The sequence below is a fragment of the Hordeum vulgare genome, chromosome 2H (genome assembly GCF_904849725.1).
Source record: "Hordeum vulgare subsp. vulgare chromosome 2H, MorexV3_pseudomolecules_assembly, whole genome shotgun sequence".
Classification (NCBI taxonomy): domain Eukaryota; kingdom Viridiplantae; phylum Streptophyta; class Magnoliopsida; order Poales; family Poaceae; genus Hordeum; species Hordeum vulgare.
Genome location: NC_058519.1, coordinates 513,252,125 through 513,273,831, shown reverse-complemented (window position 1 = coordinate 513,273,831; position 21,707 = coordinate 513,252,125). Strand labels below are relative to the sequence as shown.

Here is a 21,707-nt window from a genome sequence, read left to right as displayed (position 1 = left end):
GATGACCCTCAAGTATAGGGGATCAATCATAGTCCTTTAAATAAGTAAGAGTGTCGAACCTAATGAGGAGCAGAAGGAAATGGTAAGAAGCTTTCAACAAGGAATTCTCTACAAGTGTTGTAAGTAACATTGATAGATAGTTTTGTAGCAAGATAATTCATAAGAAGTGACAAGTAACAACAGTAAAAATGTGCACCAAGGTAGCACAATCCTTTTTACAGCAAAGGACAGGTCTAAAAGTTCTCTTATATAAAGCAAGCGCTCCCGAGGACACATGAGAGTTTCTGTCTAGTCATGTTCAGCATATTAAGTTGATTCACATTCACTACTTTGATGATTTGGTATGTGCATGGACCGGTGCGACCCTCCTCTTATGTGGCCTTTGTCAGTCCTATGTTCTACCATCAAACATATCTCTATGGTTTTCTCAATCGTCATTCTTTTGAATCCACCTTCGATGTCCCATGAATACGATTTTATTTGAGAAAAGGTACTTTATTCAGTTGGAGAAAGAGATGTATCATTGATACAAGTTTTTTTCAGACACACAAAGCTTTATTAAGATGTCATCACAATGTTTACTGGGATGAAACTAAGGTTCCCGGGTTGGCCCAACCAAACATGGCGACCAGCCCTGAACTTAAGTACATGATTTGCGAGATTATGTGCCTCAACATTGGAAGATCTAAACTCATGTCTAAAAATGCGAGAAACAAAAGAGGAGGACCACTCTATTATTTCATGTATCACTGTTCCATAGCTTGTTGCACTGCCATTTTTGATTGCCTCAACAACGATACTACAATCTGATTCCACGAGCATAAAGGTCTAATGCAAGAGACAATGCTCCTCTAGCCGCGAGTGCTTCTAAACTTGTAGGATCATCGATAAAAGGGAACAGTAAACCTGACGCCCCTAGGTAATTCCCTTCATGATCGCTTCGTATTACACCTATAGATCCTAAGAGCCCATTCCATGACTCCGCTGCATCGAAGACGATCTTCACGTGATCCTAGGGCATGGCTTGCCATCGATTATGCCTGGATAGAGGCACAATAGAAATAACCAAGGATATGGAGACACTGAATCTCTTCAAGGAAAGTTAACAAGGTCGTGTGTCTGTGACGGGCTTTGAAAACTTCCCACATGATTTGATTTACGTCTAGACCACCAGATTTCCAAAAGCTTTACTATCATTTTTTTGAATTCCTTTGGAGCAAGAGTGTCTCTCAATGCAAACAAACATTTCTTAGCCTTTGGTTCATGGTTCATGCACATTATCTCCACCAGGCGTTGATCAGAGAGAGCCCAAACACATCAGGCAATATTGCATGTGAGCAAACTATGTATCCAACTATCCTGTGCACCACATATAGCACATGTGAGTTAGTCGGGCATGTTATGATGGTTCAATATATCTCTCGTCAACAAAGATTGTTGTGCTAGATGCCAAGTAAACAATTTCAATTTTAAAGGTACTTCAAGCTTCAAACTATTAGCCCAGTTAGTTTCTTCCTTTCCTCTGTTTGACACCCCTTGGGCCTCATCGAGCCAGCCCTTGCATTGGATATTTGTCTTCATGACCATGTTGTATGTTGATCATACGGAGAAGTGTCCTATCCGATCCTCAGACCAAGTCCAGAAGTCGTCAACTCATCGCGCACACAACGGGATCTTCAAAATCGCGTCGGTGTTGAGTGGCACAAAAACCTCCTTGTCTAGCACATGGTTCTAGGTTACAATCGCCACATCAATCAACTCATACACAAATTTGGATGGATCGGCTACGCTCCATATAATAGGACGCGTCAAACCGGCCCTAGGGATCCAATTGTGTGCCCAAATCTCCGTGGTAGTCCCGTCATTGATCTTCCTTAGAATGTCTTGTCGAAGAATGTCTCAGCTATCAACCACCACTTGATGGGTTTGAGCCCAATTTTGCATCCAAAAATTGTGTCACTAGAAAGTACTTTGACTTAAGAATTATGGCTCTACGAGAAGAAGGCTTCATTAACACTCTCTATGCATGGCAACACAAGGGGGCCAAATTGAACACTTCCAAATTCTGGAAGACAAGATCTCCAAGAAGTTTCGGGCATGTCATATCATCCCGCGCTACCCAGCATGGTTTCCTCCTACCTTCTTTGCTGCCCCACCAGAATTGACGAATTATAGAGGTGATATTCTGACACAAACTCTGGTGTAACCTATAATAAGACATGGAATAAATAGGTATGGTGTGGGCTATGGATTTTATTAATACTTCCTTCCCAACAACTAAGAGAAATATCTCCATCCACCCTTATACCTTCTCCCATACCTTGTCCCTAAGATACTGACAAGTACCATGCTTGGATTGCCCCACGTCAGTTGGCATCCCTAGGTATCTATCACTCAAATATTCATTCTGGACATTAAGAGCATTCCTTATAGTTTGACTCAATGATTTGGGACATCCTCTACTGAAGAATATAGATGATTTATCATGGTTAATTCTATGACCGGAGGGAATACAATAAGTATCGAGTATGTTTGACACCTCATTAGCACCTTCAACACTTGTGTGATTTAAAAAGCAACATGCTCTCATCAGCAAATAGGAGGTGGTTTATGTTTGGGGCCATTGGAGCCACCTTGATCCCACTGAGCATCGAAGACTGAGAAATGGATTTCGGGAGGCACAAGAGGCCCTATGTTGCAATAAAAAAGGTAAGGGGAAATAGGATCTCCCTGTCAAATCCCTCTTAAGGAACTCATCAAGTTTTTCACCAATGAAAAGAATTGAGAAAGAAACTGAGCAAACCATTCCCATCACAATCTCAATCCATGTCGGGTCAAAACCTAGCTTTCCCAAAAGAGCCTTGAGATATGACAATTCAAGCCTATCATACAACTTCATATGTCTAAGTTGAGAGCACAAAAACTGTTGTTCTTGGACTTGTCCCTCTTCATAAAACGGAAACACTTGTAGGCACTAATGATGTTGTATGTGATGAGCCTACCCAGAATGAAGCATGGTTGTTCTTCAAATATAATACCATCCATACAAGTAACACACCCAGAATGTTAGTGGCAATACCTGGCCAAACAAATACCCATAACTAAGATAGTTGTGAACAATCATTATCAATGCACCTCTCGTAAAGAAACAATTTCCTTCATCGACGTCGCATGCGTGGACCCCTTCAGCAACCAATAATGTGTCCAAATCCTCCTTCAATAGATAGATATACAATTGAATGTCATCCACTAGTTGTTTAGGCCCTTGAATCATCATGATTATGTGCATATGCTTTGGCTTGAGCGACTAGTATATACTCAGACCATCTGGTGCAAGAATAGAAAAAAAGATTTCGGACCGTTGGATTACAACTGAATGGCATAGATTGGAGTGGAGGGATATATACTCGTAACTACACAATTCTCTGCAACCATGTCCTTTTGCTACTCATTAATTTGTTTCGGGTCCTTCTCCTTCAAACGACCAATCGCTCTCCCATTGATGTATCGCTTGTCCATAGCGGTAGCTGCTCAAATCCGATTCTTCGCTCGTGTACGAGTACGCCTACTGCAGTTGCTATCTGCCTCCTTCCCTCTCACATCAGCTTCCACGGGGTGGCTTGGCTTGGCCCCCAGCCCCACGACCTCGCGCTTCACATTGTCGGCAGGGAGCAGGCCGCCGCCGCCAAGGTCTCCTCTTCCCCAGTGGTCGTGGCTGGCCCACCTACTCAGCTACTCAATAGTGTATCGACGGAGGCTATCCGGTGGTGCTGGTTCTTGGGTGATGCCACCACAGTCTTGTCCTCCAAGGTGGTCCAGATCTAGTAGTACCTCAGTGGAGGCAAGCCGGTGGTGCTCGATCTCGTTGCCTCCTTCCCCTCGCACGCTCATTATCAAGGTCTCCGGTGCTCCCACCACCTTCCCCTTTCTCCTATAGATTTCTCTGACAGTAGCTCCCCTCTCTAGTGTCACTTAGCATTTGCAAGTGAACAATTTGGATTATTTTGGCTGGTTTCTTTACCGATTAAACAAAGCATGTTCCCCAGTGCTATGGAGTAGTTGTGTTATGGTATCCAAAAAGATATGGGTCTGAAATTACACATTATCAACATTGGCCATCATAACTTATATTTGTATTGCTTGAGTTATATTTTAAAAAGTATAGCATGTCCACCTCTTTCACATGACTAGGCAACCACATCCCTTTTAGCCGGCTCAAAATTACATCAAGCTTAATTAGCATTCACATCTTGAATTAGACCGTTCATGCAGTTTTCTAACTCTCATTGCAATAGCGGACTTATCCAATTATCACATGTTTGCATTTTCTTTAAGGAAGGAAATAAATTTTACTTGCTATACGAACGCTCCCGATTCTCCATAAATGAACTTATAAGGTCACAAATATAGTTGTAAGAAATGGATATACACTTTAACAAGTTTAGTAAATCATGGAGGAGCAGTAGATGTACACTTGTCTCCCTTATTCATTTATATGATAATTGACTGAGACATAGTTTCTAATGTAAGACAAGTTGGACTTTGAGATCGTATAGGTTGAGTAAGTATATCATTGTTATTTTTAGTTGGCATTCGTTGCAACCTTTTGCATGTAAAAAACTAAGATTATCTTTGTGTGTACCTTCTAATTTGCAACCTTTTAATCGAAGATGACTGAGACTAAAACAACTATCTAGCAAATTCAGGGGGTGTGTGTTTTTTGTTTGGTACGACACCATGTTTCTTCAGTTTGTTGATGACTATTGGTTCAACATTGATTTCATTTGGTTTTGACAATCAGAGTTTTTGTTTCTCATTAAGAACTCGGGAGTTCAATAATATGAATTTATTGTGCTGCTAATTTTCAATGTGCTTTTATTGCTCTTAAAAGGGGATTAGAAGCTACGTGATTGACTAGAATGACAAAGCATTAATTTTTAATTTGGGTGTGCGCATATTGCTATCGTGATGTTAGAAACAGACAAGGCAATAAAAGACATGTACATCTTGAACTTGCATTTTTTATTTTCTCACTATATGTTACGCAAATGGCAATGAACATTGTTTACTAGATTTTGGAATTATTTGGTAGCTAGTTCCAGTTTTCTCCTTTTTAACCAATGTTGCTATTGTTTGTTTTCTCTTATTGTTTCTACTCTTGGTTAACGGATTGGTGTACTACACTAATGTTGTAAACTGAATCTTTGTTTTTTGAGATGGTAATAAAGTCAGTTACCTGCACAAAGTTATGGATTCTTGGAATGTTGCTATTGTCACTTTTACAAGTTCAAGCACTATAAATGATTTTCAATTGGCGTGCTTGAAATTCTACTAGCTGGTAGCTCTTGCTTATAATATATCTTCTGTGTTCCTTTAAAGAAATCATATAAAAAAATTATATGGCAAACACTAGTGTTTTAATTTGACATTTGCGCATTTTGGGTTTATTTTGTTCTCGAAATATCATTAATATGAGTTGTAATTACATTCTATATTTCTATGGTTGTCTTGTCTCATGAGTTGCTTCAGCAAGCGCATAACACATTTTGGTTTGTATTAGTATCATCTCCGCGTCATTTGCACTATTTGATGGCTACAAAATGCACTAAATTCATATAGCACTCTTAGCCAACTTGGGCGTGCTTGAACGGGTGATGTTGAGTTTAGTTTAACACTAGTTTACTCAACTATCAGTTTTTTTTCATTTGCCCAAGTGCCGAAACAAACCTTTTCTTTTGAGTAAGCAGTATAGTTTGTTGGTCGTATAAAACTTTATTATATTTTAGCAATTTGTTTATGAATCCTAGTTCAGTTATTCCATATTGTACATTGAACACCATCATTGGGATTCTTGCATTGTTACCATCAACCTGACAAGTTTAAGTTTATGTCCACCATCAATATTTCTTCTAAAGTATCTTTTTTATCATAAGATTTCTTCTATCTTGTTGAGACATCTACCTATTTAAGTGTGTGAATTTATATGAAACTCTGGGCACCAAATTGGTCTTAGTCGAGTATAAATGTTGCCTTAGGTTGTAATCAAAACTTCTCCCTTATGAAATAGTATGAGTTGGTTTTAATGAAAGCAACTAAGGGTCATGCAATCAATTTTTGTCAGTTTCCACAATGACCATGTATCTATTCTCAAAAATATGTCTGTGTTATTTTCTTAACTGAAATATATTTATTGCTTGTGCTCAACTAGGTAGGTTGACTGATAGAGCTTACATAGAGTCCCAGGTTGGGATCTCTCCCAGCACATGAAGCTTGATGAAGATGCATAGGAAATAGGGGAAAAGGCTTGATTTTTCTGTGATGTAGCATCCAGATGCTTATTGAGTGTTCATTATTTTAGGGGGTCCTTCATTTTGATTATTAATACTTGGTCTTGCCGATCATGTGTAGAAAATGATCCTTGCATGATATGTATGTATGGATGTCTCTTGTGTTTTATTCTCAAGGGGATGATCTAGATTGACATGTATGTTTATTTCTCATGTACTCAAATAAAAGGCAAGTTTTATAGGACGGCAGTTCGACCCGCAATGTTGTATGACGCTGAGTGTTGGTCAATTAGAAGGCGACATGTGAAACAGTTAGGTGTGGCGGAGATGCGCATGTTAAGATGGATGTGTGGCCACACAAGGAAGGACCGAATCTGAAATGATGATATACGAGATAGAGTTGGGGTAGCGCCGATTGAAGAGAAGCTTGTCGAACATTGTGTGAGATGGTTTGGACATATTCAACGCAGGCCTCTAGAAGGACGAGTGCATAGCGGACGGCTAAATTGTGTTGATAATGTCAAAAGAGGATGGGGTAGATCAAACTTGACGTGAAAAGAGTCCGTAAAAATAGATCTAAAGGATTAGAGCATCATCAAAGAACTAGCCATGGACAACGATGTGTGGAAGCTTGCTATCCATGTGCGAGAATCGTGAGTTGGTCGCAAGATCTTGCGGGTTTCACCTCTAGCCTATCCAACTTGTTTGGGACTAAAGGCTTTATTGTTGTTGTACTCATATATTTGTGATAAATATTGACATAATTTATATTGACCAACATCCACTTTTCTTGCTTAATTTCCAATTAGTCATGTAGAAGCTACTACTGTACTTAACTATGCATGAATCTCGTGCAATATATACGCGGAAAGATTTTACAGAACTGGGAGGAGAGGGGCGTTAAAGCTTTATAGATTTGAAATGGTGATGAACTCTTGGATAGAACGGCTAGAGATGAAAGAATGGGAGTGGTTTCTGCAAAAGTCATGTTTCATATCTAACTTCAGCGGTTTTTTTTTGCTGAAATGTACATTCAGGTGGCCTGAGATCCCCCACTCGAATTTGTGCCGTCCATCTGCAATCCAATGGTCCATATATGTTTTTTCTATTTTTTGCAACTGAAGCTCAGCTTGTATTGTACTCCCTCCGTACCGAAATATAAGTCTTTTAAGATATTTCACTAGATGTATACATACGAAGCAAAATGAGTAGATCTATACTTTAAAGTATGTCTATATACATCCGTATGTAGCCCATTAGTGAAACATCTAGAAACACTTATATTTAGGAACGGAGGGAGTAGTTTGCCCCGCTTCATGCAGAGTCCTGTTGGAAGGTTGTAGAACCATACAAACACACGAGCAGTGTGTTGTGTGTGTTGCTCTGGCTGCCACAGGATTCATTCCATCCACACTCACGCCAAGCCTTGTGTTCCTTGTTTGTGATTCGGAAGCTAGGTCAGCCCACTCGAGTGCTTTCCTTGTACAAGAGACATAATTTATTACATGGAAGGGGTGTGTGCGTGTGGATGAGAGAGTAACTATTTAGTAGATCTTGCATTAATCAAAGAAAAAAGTTTATTACCTAGAGAAATAGATGAGAGGGAAGAAGAAGTGAAGTAGTAAGTCAGGGGGAGGAAGAAGAAGTGAGCGTGAGAGGGAAAAGTGAGGATCACAAGTGTACGCGAGTTGTGCCTATCAAACGAACTAGCAGCTTCCAATACAGAGCACACACAGCTAATACACTTTCAAGTTAGCAGGAAGGAAAATAGAAGAACGTCGTCGCTTTTCACTTCCAAGCTTGGACTCCAGAGGCCGGCAAACCACCCAAGCCACCCAGATCGCTCGCCGGACTTATCTTCAAGTTGATCTGCAGCTCCGGTCGATGGAAGTCAAGGCAGCGATAAGAGATAGCGAAGAAGCATCAAAGCCAGCAGCAATCCCTGCAGAATGCCAGATCAATGCTAGATCTGAGAGCCCAAATCATGGATCCGCTCTCCCCTCTTCCTCCGCCACCATGACGGCAAGAAACAGGGGTGAGGAAAACCAGATCGACCCACTCTAGCAAACTGCCGAGCTTATTGATGGAGATTTCGCCAAAACTTCCCTCTCCCGCCGTCATCCACCATGAAAAATAGCTGAAAAAAGAAGAGGACGAGCTGATGGCGCTTACTATTAGAAAAAGCCTAGCAATAACACGAAAAGTGTAAATGGAGCCCGTCATCCAGAGAGGACTTAAAAAAAACATATTTTCAGATCACAAAAAAGTAAAAGAAAATTATACATACACAAATACATATATAACACGTTGAGGAAAAAGTTTATAACAATACACTTTCATACGTGGTGTATACAAAAAAAAACAAAAAAACAAATGAAAATGGGCCTTTTTTTGTTATTCTTGGGCCGGAATTATGTTCTTTTTGTGCAGCTTGTAAAAAGATTGTTTTTAATGAAAATTTAGAGATCCACTGCAAATATGTATAAGTTTTCACATATTTATTTTTGGATTTTTTGAAACATAAAATATTATTTTTGAATCTTTTAAAATAAAGTCCTTCAATGTCCTGTCCATCAAAATTTCGCACTCAGCAATAGCATGGATTTCCCGTAGGAGTAGAGCAGACACCCGCACTAGTTATAGATAACTTTTATAACACATTACTACTAACGTATAATAGCAACAGCGAATGTTTAGAATCCATGCTACTACTATTAGTTTTAAAAACCAAAAAAAATGATCCCGTGCGTTCTGTCAATGATGTTAATGGTTCGATCTAGCGACAACAAGGGTCGTCGAAGGTGCGGACTCGCAGCGGCAGACTAGACCCGAAGACGATTGTTGGAGAGGGACCGGATCCAGGGCAAAGCAAGTCGATGGTGTGAGAATCCTCTTCGCGGTCAAGGCAGAGAGTTCCTGGTTGGCTGACGGGGGGATAACCCCGGGGTAGTCTCATCAAGCCTACTCCCCCACACTTCGGCGTAGAGAGGGGCAAAAGCTTCCTCACCTGTCGGCTCCTCCTAGTCGGCTGCGTGGTCCTTGCCGGCTAGGAGCGTAGCTGTCTACTCTCTGGCCGGATGGCTAGCCGCCAGCCGGCTGGAGGACACGTGTTGCATCGATCATCATGATGTGACAGGGGCATTCGATTAAAGGCTAAAGTACCTCAACACGAGTACGATGGAGAAGCATACACATGGCTACATTGGTGGCGGTTGTACCGCTGACCGGTGTCGGCTCCGACCCGTCAACTGTGTGCAGTACCCGCACACCACCACCCACTCCATTACCTAGCCCGACGTGGCTACAGTGGAGAAGGCCGTACCGCTGACCGGCGCCGGATCCCGCAAGACGACGGCCATCGTACCGCACTCGCCGTGCATGGGGAGCACACACCAATCCCGTAGGTCAGCCCACGAGTCTCAGGGCCTGATGGGACCCTGCAACACGCAGGCCCCTCCAGCGACAAGACTAATCCTTAGTGGGCCCTCTGGCCAGCCGGCCCCCCACATTGTACCTTATATCCATTTTGTAGGCCGGGGGATTCGTCTATAAAACCCCCTCGCCCCCTTCATGCGGAGGGCCGGCCATTCTTACACACACACTCATACATAAGAGGCAGATAGCGAGTCGGCTGCTCCATCTTCCTCCTTCGTCGAACAGCTCAAGGAGCATATTGTAGTTCTCTTGGTTCATCAACCACTCCAGCAGGACTAGGGCTATTATCTCCCATGGAGAGCCCCGTACCTGGGTACATCATGAGTCTTGCATTGCTAGTTACCAATCTCGTTCCCGGAGCCCGCCGGTGTCCCTTCGGTCCCAACCACTCTCGATAAGCCTACCCATCTCATCTGTCGTGAGAAAATGACGATAGTTAGCGCCAACTGGGGCCGTCCGTAGCACCGGCCGGAGTTACGCTCCGGGGGGACCCTTCGCCAACCCAACCGGACATCTCGTGTCCGGACCGATCAGCATGCTCGTGGAGCCTGCCCCTGCGGAGGCTTCCGCAGTGTTGATCGTCGGCTCCGCCTGCCCTGCATGCTCCGCCATCGAGCTCACCAGCGAGCCGCGCAGCAGCGGGGTCGCTCCTGACGTCGTTCGCCTCTGCGCCCTCTTTGACAACCTGCACCTCGACAACGAGCCTCGCCACCTTGGCAGGGACGTCGACATCGACGCCCTCTGCGTGCACTTTAGCATACTCAGCCTTGAAGATGCGCGTGCACCCGACGAGTACCCCAGCGATGTACTCGACTGCAGCGATCCACCAGCGTTCGCGGGGTCTCTCACCCCATGCGACGCCGCCATCTCCACCGACCTTATGGAGGTGATGGTTGTAGGCTCAAGGACTAGCTCGGGTCGTGCCAAGGCCATGAAGGACGCGACCGCGCTCCGTCCGGGCCCTTCTGACCCACTTCGTGCCACCCTTGCTGGGCTGACTACTCCTATCGCCCCGACGGCTAATCCATCATCGGCTAGGGCCGAGCTGGAAGAGGCTCGCAAATAGCTACTGTTGGAGGGCACCGCCCTCGCCACCGCCAAGCGCCGGATGGAGGCCACGCAATGCGAGTGCAACTCCGCCTATGGCTTCACCCCGACCGCTCACGGACCTAGCCGACGTGGTGACGTCCGCGGTCGCGGTTGGGTTGTTGCAGAAATCCTAGGCGGCAAGCTCCCTATCTACGACACTCGTGCGGCCAACATGCGGAACGCCCAGGCGGCCCTTGATGATATGGACGCCCTGGAGGGCGAGGAGCGTGCACGCCAAGAAAAGTGTGTCAAGGACCTTCTCGATGTCGCCAACGAGGAACAGGGTCTGTTGGAATTATGCCCTAGAGGCAATAATAAATATAGTTATTATTATAATTCCTGTATCAAGATAATCGTTTATTATCCATGCTATAATTGTATTGAATGAAGACTTATATACATGTGTGGATACATAGACAAAACACTGTCCCTAGCAAGCCTCTAGTTGGCTAGCCAGTTGATCAAAGATAGTCAGGGTCTTCTGATTATGAACAAGGTGTTGTTGCTTGATAACTGGATCACGTCATTAGGAGAATCACGTGATGAACTAGACCCAAACTAATAGACGTAGCATATTGATTGTGTCATTTTGTTGCTACTATTTTCTGCGTGTCAAGTATTTGTTCCTATGACCATGAGATCATATAACTCACTGACACCGGAGGAATGCTTTGTGTGTATCAAACGTCGCAACATAACTGGGTGACTATAAAGATGCTCTACAGGTATCTCCGAAGGTGTTCATTGAGTTAGTATGGATCGAGACTGGGATTTGTCACTCCGTGTGACGGAGAGGTATCTCGGGGCCCACTCGGTAATACAACATCACACACAAGCCTTGCAAGCAATGTGACTTAGTGTAAGTTGCGGGGTCTTGTATTACGGAACGAGTAAAGAGACTTGCCGGTAAACGAGATTGAAATAGGTATGTGGATACTGACGATCGAATCTCGGGCAAGTAACATACCGAAGGACAAAGGGAATGACATACGGGATTATATGAATCGTTGGCACTGAGGTTCAAACGATAAGATCTTCATAGAATATGTAGGATCCAATATGGGCATCCAGGTCCCGCGATTGGATATTGACCGAGGAGTCTCTCGGTCATGTCTACATAGTTCTCGAACCCACAGGGTCTGCACACTTAAGGTTCGACGTTGTTTTATGCGTATTTGAGTTATATGGTTGGTTACCGAATGTTGTTCGGAGTCCCGAATGAGATCACAGACGTCACGAGGGTTTCCGGAATGGTCCGGAAATGAAGATTGATATATAGGATGACCTCATTTGATTACTGGAAGGTTTTCGGAGTTACCGGGAATGTACCGGGAATGACGAATGGGTTCCGGGTGTTCACCGGGGGGGGGGGGGCAACCCACCCCGGGGAAGCCCATAGGCCATGGGGGTGGCGCACCAGCCCTAAGTGGGCTGTTGGGACAGCCCAAGAAGGCCCTATGCGCCATAGGAAGAAAATCAAAGAGAAAAGAAAAAAAAGAGGAGGTGGGAAAAGGGGGAAGGACTCCTCCTTCCAAACCTAGTTGGACTCGGTTTGGAAGGGGAGGGTTGCCCCCCTAGGCTCGGCCGAACCCCTTGGGTGTCCTTGGACCCCAAGGCAAGGCTCCCCCTCTTCCCCCTATATATACGGAGGTTTTAGGGCTGATTTGAGACAACTTTGCCACGGCAGCCCGACCACATATCTCCACGGTTTTACCTCTAGATCGCGTTTCTGCGGAGCTCGGGCGGAGCCCTGCTGAGATAAGATCATCACCAACCTCCGGAGCGCCGTCACGCTGCCGGAGAACTCATCTACCTCTCCGTCTCTCTTGCTGGATCAAGAAGGCCGAGATCATCGTCGAGCTGTACGTGTGTTGAACGCGGAGGTGCCGTCCGTTCGGCACTAGATCTTGGGACTGATCGCGGGACGGTTCGCGGGGCGGATCGAGGGACGTGAGGACGTTCCACTACATCAACCGCGTTCGCTAACGCTTCTGCTGTGCGGTCTACAAGGGTACGTAGATCGAATATCCCCTCTCGTAGATGGACATCACCATGATAGGTCTTCGCGCGCGTAGGAAATTTTTTGTTTCCCATGCGACGTTCCCCAACAGTGGCATCATGAGCTAGGTTCATGTGTAGATGTCTTCTCGAGTAGAACACAAAAGTTTTTGTGGGCGGTGATGTGCGTTTTGCTGCCCTCCTTAGTCTTTTCTTGATTCCGCGGTATTGATGGATTGAAGCGGCTTGGACCGACATTACTCGTACGCTTACGAGAGACTGGTTTCATCGCTACGAGTAACGCCGTTGCTCAAAGATGACTGGCAAGTGTGAGTTTCTCCAAATTTAGTTGAATCGGATTTGACCGAGGAGGTCCTTGTATAAGGTTAAATAGCAATTCATATATCTCCGTTGTGGTGTTTGCGTAAGTAAGATGCGATCCTACTAGATACCCATGGTCACCACGTAAAACATGCAACAACAAAATTAGAGGACGTCTAACTTGTTTTTGCAGGGTATGCTTGTGATGTGATATGGCCAACGATGTGATGTGATATATTCGATGTATGAGATGATCATGTTGTAATAGATAATATCGACTTGCACGTCGAGGGTACGGCAACCGGCAGGAGCCATAGGGTTGTCTTTAAACTAACGTTTGTGCTTGCAGATGCGTTTTCTATTTTGCTAGGATGTAGCTTTAGTAGTAATAGCATGAGTAGCACGACAACCCCGATGGCGACACGTTGATGGAGATCATGGTGTGGCACCGGTGACAAGAAGATCGTGTCGGTGCTTTGGTGATGGAGATCAAGGAGCACTTGATGATGGCCATATCATGTCGCTTATGAATTGCATGTGATGCTAATCCTTTTATGCACCTTATTTTGCTTAGAACGACGGTAGCATTATAAGGTGATCTCTCACTAAAATTTCAAGTCGAAATTGTGTTCTCCCCGACTGTGCACCGTTGCTACAGTTCGTCGTTTCGAGACACCACGTGATGATCGGGTGTGATAGACTCAACGTTCACATACAACGGGTGCAAAACAGTTGCACACGCGGAACACTCGGGTTAAGCTTGACGAGCCTAGCATGTGCAGACATGGCCTCGGAACACATGAGACCGAAAGGTCGATCATGAATCATATAGATGATATGATTAGCATAGGGATGCTTACCACTGAAATTATACTCAACTCACGTGATGATCGGACTTGAGCTAGTGTAAGTGGATCATGAACCACTCAAATGACTAGAGAGATGTACTTTTTGAGTGGGACTTGAGCTAGGAGATGAACCACCCGCTACGGCTGACCAGGATGTTAAGAACGCTTGGTTAACACGTAAGGAGGACTACTCAGTAGTTCAATGTGCAGTCTTGTATGGCTTAGAACCGGGACTTCAACGTCGCTTTGAGTGTCATGGAGCATTTGAGATGTTCCAGGAGTTGAATTTCATCTTTCAGAAGAACGCCCGGATCAAGAGGTATGAGACCTCCGATAAATTCTATGCTTGCAAGATGGAGGAGAACTCGTCTGTCAGTGAACATGTGCTCAAAATGTCTGGGTACTCAAACCGTCTAGCTGAGCTGGGGATTGAACTCCCGCAAGAGGCTATCACTGACAAAATCCTTCAATCACTGCGGCCAAGCTATAAAGGCTTTGTGTTGAACTACAACATGCAAGGGATGAACAAGTCACCCGGCGAGTTGTTTGCGATGCTGAAAGTCGCAGAGTCTGAACTCCGTAAAGAGCATCAAGTGTTGATGGTGAATAAGACCACTAGTTTCAAGAGAAACGGCAAAGGCAAGAAGGGTAATTCAAAGAAGAGCGGCAAGCCTGTTGCCAATCCGACGAAGAAACCCAAAGCTGGACCTAAGCCTGAAAGAGAGTGTTACTATTGCAAGGGTATGGGTCACTGGAAACGCAACTGCCCCAAGTATCTGGCTGATAAGAAGGCGGCCAAAGAAAAATCAGGTATATTTGATATACATGTTATTGATTTGTACTTAACCGGCTCTCGTAGTAGTGCCTGGGTATTCGATACCGGTTCTGTTGCTCATATTTGCAACTCGAAACAGGAACTACGGAATAGACGAAGGCTGGCTAAAGATGAAGTGACGATGCGCGTAGGAAATGGTTCCAAGGTTGATGCAATCACCGTCGGCACAGTTTCACTTCAGTTACCATTAGGATTAGTTATGAACTTGAATCATTGTTATTTAGTGCCTGCGTTGAGCATGAACATTATATCTGGATCTTGTTTATTGCGAGACGGTTACTCTTTTAAGTCACAGAATAATGGTTGTTCTATTTCTATGAGTAACATCTTTTATGGTCATGCACCCAATGTGAGAGGATTGTTCATACTGAATCTTGATAGTGATACACACATACATAACATTGAGACCAAAAGAATTAGAGTTAACAATGATAGCGCCATATTTTTGTGGCACTGCCGCTTAGGTCATATTGGTGTAAAGCGCTTGAAGAAACTCCACGCCGATGGACTTTTGGAGTCACTTGACTTTGATTCACTTGACACGTGCGAACCATGCCTCATGGGCAAGATGACTAAAACTCCGTTCTCTGGAACAATGGAGCGTGCAAGTGACTTGTTGGAAATCATACATACCGATGTGTGCGGTCCGATGAGCGTAGAGGCACGCGGCGGATATCATTATTTTCTCACCTTCACTGACGATTTGAGTAGATATGGTTATGTCTACTTAATGAAGCACAAGTCTCAAACATTTGAAAAGTTCAAGCAATTTCAGAGTGAAGTTGAAAATCATCGTAACAAGAAGATCAAGTTCCTACGGTCTGACCGTGGGGGTGAATATTTGAGTTTCGAGTTTGGTGCTCACTTAAGACAATGTGGAATTGTTTCACAGTTGACACCGCCTGGAACACCACAATTTAATGGTGTGTACGAACGTCGTAATCGTACTTTATTAGAGATGGCGCGATCTATGATGTCTCTTACCGATTTGCCGTTATCGTTTTGGGGTTATGCATTAGAAACAGCTGCATTCACTTTAAATAGGGCACCATCAAAATCCGTTGAGACGACACCATACGAACTGTGGTATGGCAAAAGTCCAAAGTTGTCGTTTCTTAAAGTTTGGGGATGTGATGCTTATGTCAAAAAGCTTCAGCCTGAAAAGCTGGAACCCAAAGCGGAAAAGTGCATCTTCATAGGTTACCCAAAAGAGACAGTTGGGTACACCTTCTATCTCAAATCCGAGGGCAAAGTGTTTGTTGCTAAAAACGGAGCTTTTCTCGAGAAGGAGTTTCTCTCGAGAGAACTGAGTGGGAGGAAGATAGAACTTGATGAGGTTGTCGAACCTCTCATCCCTCTAGATGGTGGCGCAGGGCAAGGGGAAACCTCTATCATTGTGACGCCGGTTGAGGAGGAAGTTAATGATGATGATCATGAAACTCCTGTTCAAGTTCCTGTCGAACCACGCAGGTCGACGAGACCACGTGCTGCTCCAGAGTGGTACGGTAATCCCGTCATGTCAATCATGTTGTTAGACAACAATGAACCTGCAAATTATGAAGAAGCAATGGTGGGCCCAGATTCCAACAAATGGCTAGAGGCCATGAAGTCCGAGATAGGATCCATGTATGAGAACAAAGTATGGACTTTGGAAGTACTACCTGAGGGCCGCAAGGCTGTTCAGAACAAATGGATCTTTAAGAAGAAGACGGACGCTGACGGCAATGTGACCGTTTATAAAGCTTGACTTGTGGCAAAGGGTTTTTCACAAGTTCAAGGAGTTGACTACGATGAGACATTCTCACCCGTAGCGATGCTTAAGTCCGTCAGAATCATGTTAGCAATAGCTGCATTTTTCGATTATGAAATCTGGCAGATGGATGTCAAAACGGCGTTCCTTAACGGTTTCCTTAAGGAAGAGTTGTATATGATGCAACCCGAAGGTTTTTTCGATCCTAAGAATGCTAACAAGGTGTGCAAGCTCCAGCGATCCATTTATGGGCTGGTGCAAGCATCTCGGAGTTGGAACAAACACTTTGATGAGGTGATCAAAGCATTTGGGTTTATACAAGTGGTTGGAGAATCTTGTATTTACAAGAAAGTGAGTGGGAGCTCTGTGGCGTTTCTAATATTATATGTGGATGACATATTGCTGATTGGAAACAACGTAGAGTTTTTGGAGAGCATAAAGGATTATTTGAATAAAAGTTTCTCTATGAAGGACCTAGGAGAAGCTGCTTACATTCTAGGCATTAAGATCTAGAGGGATAGATCGAAACGCCTGATAGAACTTTCACAAAGCACATACCTCGATAAAGTTTTGAAGAGGTTCAAAATGGAACAGTCCAAGAAAGGGTTCTTGCCAGTTTTACAAGGTACAAGATTGAGTAAGACTCAGTGCCCAGCAACTGATGAGGATAGAGAGCATATGAGCACCGTCCCCTATGCTTCAGCCATAGGTTCTATCATGTATGCAATGTTGTGCACTAGACCGGACGTTAGCTTGGCCATAAGTATGGCAGGCAGGTTCCAGAGTAATCCAGGAGTGGATCACTGGACGGCGGTCAAGAATATCCTGAAGTACCTGAAAAGGACTAAGGAGATGTTTCTCGTGTATGGAGGTGACGAAGAGCTCGCCGTAAAGGGTTACGTCGATGCAAGCTTTGTCACAGATCCGGACGACTCTAAGTCACAGACCGGATACGTATTTATTCTTAATGGGGGTGCGGTAAGCTGGTGCAGTTCCAAGCAAAGCGTCGTAGCAGATTCTACATGTGAAGTGGAGTACATGGCTGCCACGGAGGCGGCTAAGGAGGGTGTCTGGATGAAGCAGTTCATGACGGATCTTGGAGTAGTGCCAAGCGCACTGAATCCAATAACCTTGTTCTGTGACAACACGGGTGCCATTGCCCTAGCAAAGGAACCACGGTTTCACAAGAAGTCCAGACACATCAAACGACGCTTCAACCTCATCCGCGACTACGTCGAAGGGGAGGACGTAAATATATGCAAAGTGCACACGGATCTGAATGTAGTAGACCCGCTGACTAAACCTCTTCCACGGGCAAAGCATGATCAACACCAGAACTGTATGGGTGTTAGATTTATTACAATGTAATTCACATGATGATGTGAGGGCTAGATTATTGACTCTAGTGCAAGTGGGAGACTGTTGGAATTATGCCCTAGAGGCAATAATAAATATAGTTATTATTATAATTCCTGTATCAAGATAATCGTTTATTATCCATGCTATAATTGTATTGAATGAAGACTTATATACATGTGTGGATACATAGACAAAACACTGTCCCTAGCAAGCCTCTAGTTGGCTAGCCAGTTGATCAAAGATAGTCAGGGTCTTCTGATTATGAACAAGGTGTTGTTGCTTGATAACTGGATCACGTCATTAGGAGAATCACGTGATGGACTAGACCCAAACTAATAGACGTAGCATGTTGATCGTGTCATTTTGTTGCTACTGTTTTCGGCGTGTCAAGTATTTGTTCCTATGACCATGAGATCATATAACTCACTGACACCGGAGGAATGCTTTGTGTGTATCAAACGTCGCAACGTAACTGGGTGACTATAAAGATGCTCTACAGGTATCTCCGAAGGTGTTCGTTGAGTTAGTATGGATCGAGACTGGGATTTGTCACTCCGTGTGACGGAGAGGTATCTCGGGGCCCACTCGGTAATACAACATCACACACAAGCCTTGCAAGCAATGTGACTTAGTGTAAGTTGCAGGATCTTGTATTACGGAACGAGTAAAGAGACTTGCCGGTAAACGAGATTGAAATAGGTATGCGGATACTGACGATCGAATCTCGGGCAAGTAACATACCGAAGGACAAAGGGAATGACATACGGGATTATATGAATCCTTGACACTGAGGTTCAAAAGATAAGATCTTCATCGAATATGTAGGATCCAATATGGGCATCCAGGTCCCGCTATTGGATATTGACCGAGGAGTCTCTCGGGTCATGTCTACATAGTTCTCGAACCCGCAGGGTCTGCACACTTAAGGTTCGACGTTGTTTTATGCGTATTTGAGTTATATGGTTGGTTAACGAATGTTTTTCGGAGTCCCGGATGAGATCACGGACGTCACGAGGGTCTTCGGAATGGTCCGGAAACAAAGATTGATATATAGGATGACCTCATTTGATTACCGGAAGGTTTTCGGAGTTACCGGGAATGTACCGGGAATGACGAATGGGTTCCGGGTGTTCACCGGGGGGGGGGGGGGTGGCGCACCAGCCCTTAGTGGGCTCGTGGGACAGCCCAAGAAGGCCCTATGCGCCATAGGAAGAAAATCAAAGAGAAAAGAAAAAAAGAGGAGGTGGGAAAAGGGGGAAGGACTCCTCCTTCCAAACCTAGTTCGACTCGGTTTGGAAGGGGAGGGTTGCCCCCCTTGGCTCGGCCGAACCCCTTGGGGGTCCTTGGACCCCAAGGCAAGGCTCCCCCTCTTCCCCCTATATATACGGAGGTTTTAGGGCTGATTTGAGACAACTTTTCCACGGCAGCCCGACCACATATCTCCACGGTTTTACGTCTAGATCGCGTTTCTGCGGAGCTCGGGCAGAGCCCTGCTGAGATAAGATCATCACCAACCTCCGGAGCACCGTCACGCTGCCGGAGAACTCATCTACCTCTCCGTCGCTCTTGCTGGATCAAGAAGGCCGAGATCATCGTCGAGCTGTACGTGTGCTGAACGCGGAGGTGCCGTCCGTTCGGCACTAGATCTTGGGACTGATCGCGGGACGGTTCGCGGGGCGGATCGAGGGACGTGAGGACGTTCCACTACATCAACCGCATTCACTAACGCTTCTGCTGTGCGGTCTACAAGGGTACGTAGATCGAATATCCCCTCTCGTAGATGGACATCACCATGATAGGTCTTCGTGCGCGTAGGAAATTTTTTGTTTCCCACGTGACGTTCCCCAACAAGGTCACCTCGACCATGCATGTGCTTTCTCCGTGTCTCCGGGTTTCGACCTTGAGGGTCACCGTGTCTCTAGCGGCCGTAGCAAGCTCAGCATTCTTCCTCCCCTCACGGCTCCGGTCGGAGGGCCGAGAGAAATCGCGATCGGCGTTCCGAGCATCGGAGCGAGCATCAGGCAGTATCTAGCCGACTCCGCGAGTTGGCTGGAAATGAAGTAGGCTCAGTCCATGAAGTTCCCCTGCTTGAGCGACGAGAAACGGCCAGCACGCTCGTGTCCCCACTCCGACACGAGCTCGTGGCTCGGCTCGGTCCTCGCATCCTTCGTAGTGAGAATGATGCTCGCACCCACATCAACCTTGTGGCGCAGTCGGTCCTCCTGGAGGAGGAGGGTCCCATCGGTTCGTCGTGCTTCGGCCCCCCGGATCCGCGGGGAGCATTCCCTTCGGGCTTCACCCTCCCTCACGACACTCCAAAATACAACAGCTCTGCCAAGCCGGAAGACTCGTTGATTGACTACACCACCGCAGTCGGCATTCCTCGGGGCAACAAGCGTGTGGTCGTCCACTACGTGCCACTTATGCTGACCGGCTCGGCTCAAACTTGGCTTAACATCCTGCCAGCTGATACGTCTCAAACGTATCTATAATTTTTGATGGTTTCACGCTGTTATCTTGTCATCTTTGGATGTTTTATGTACCTTTCATATATTTTTTGGGACTAACTTATTAATTCAGTGCCAAGTGCTAGTTCTTGTTTTTTCTGTGTTTTTGGCTCTTTTCAGTTCATTTTTGAACGGAGTCCAAACGGAATAAAATCCCCGAATTAATTTTTTCCCGAACGAAAGAAGATCAGGGGGCTTGAGGGCCAAGCCAGGAGGGCTACAGGGGGCCCACAAGCCCCCCATCCGCCACCAGGGGCGGCGGCCAGCAGGCCTGTGGCCTCCCTGGCGCCCCCTGACCTAGCTCCTTCGCCTATATATTCCCTAAAATATAGAAAAAAAATCAAGGCATCAATGAAAAAACTTTTCCGCCGCCGCAAGCTTCCGTTTCCGCGAGATCTCATCTGGAGACCCTTCCCGGTGCCCTGCCGGAGGGGACTTTGGAGCTGGAGGGCTTCTACATCAACATCATCGCCCCTCCAATGACTCGTGAGTAGTTCACTTCAGACCTACGGGTCTGTAGTTAGTAGCTAGATGGCTTCTTCTCTCTCTTGGATCTTCAATACAAAGTTCTCCATGATCTTCATGGATATCTATCCGATGTAATCCTCTTTGGCGGTGTGTTTGTCGAGATCCGGTGAATTGTGGATTTGTGATCAGATTATCTATGATATATATTTGAGTCTTTGCTGATTTATTATATGCATGATTTGATATCCTTGCAAGTCTCTCCGAGTCTTGGGTTTTGTTTGGCCAACTAGATCTATGATTCTTGCAATGGGAGAAGTGCTTTGTTTTGGGTTCTTACCGTGTGGTGACCTTTCCCAGTGACAGTAGGGGCAGCAAGGCACACATTGTGTAGTTGCCATCAAGGGTAATAAGGTGGGCTTTGTCGTAGATATGAGATTGTCCATCTACATCATGTCATCTTGCTTAAGGCGTTACTTTGTTCTTTTGGACTTAATACACTAGATGCATGCTGGATAGCGGTCGACGTGTGGAGTAATAGTAGTAGATGAAGAAAGTATCGGTCTACTTGTTTTGGACGTGATGCCTATAGATATAATCATTGCCATAGATGACGTCACGACTTTGCATGGTTCTATCAATTGCTCGACAGTAATTTGTTCACCCACCGTCTACTTGCTTTCATGAGAGAAGCCACTAGTAAACACTACGGCCCCCGGGTCTATTCACACCTATCGTTTCCACTTTTGCTTTTAATTTGCTTTGTTACTTTGTTGCTTTCAGTTCTCACTTGGCGAACAATCTATAAGGGAT

The 21,707-nt window shown here is 45.2% G+C and overlaps 1 long non-coding RNA gene across 1 annotated transcript; it reads left to right on the top strand.

Annotated features, from left to right (window-relative positions):
- Positions 1-3,495: 3,495 nt before the first annotated feature.
- LOC123430384 lies at positions 3,496-6,528 on the top strand. The gene is made up of 2 exons (XR_006622923.1): positions 3,496-3,898; positions 6,209-6,528. It is a non-coding gene; the product is annotated as an uncharacterized LOC123430384 (long non-coding RNA).
- The last annotated feature ends 15,179 nt before the right edge of the window (positions 6,529-21,707 follow it).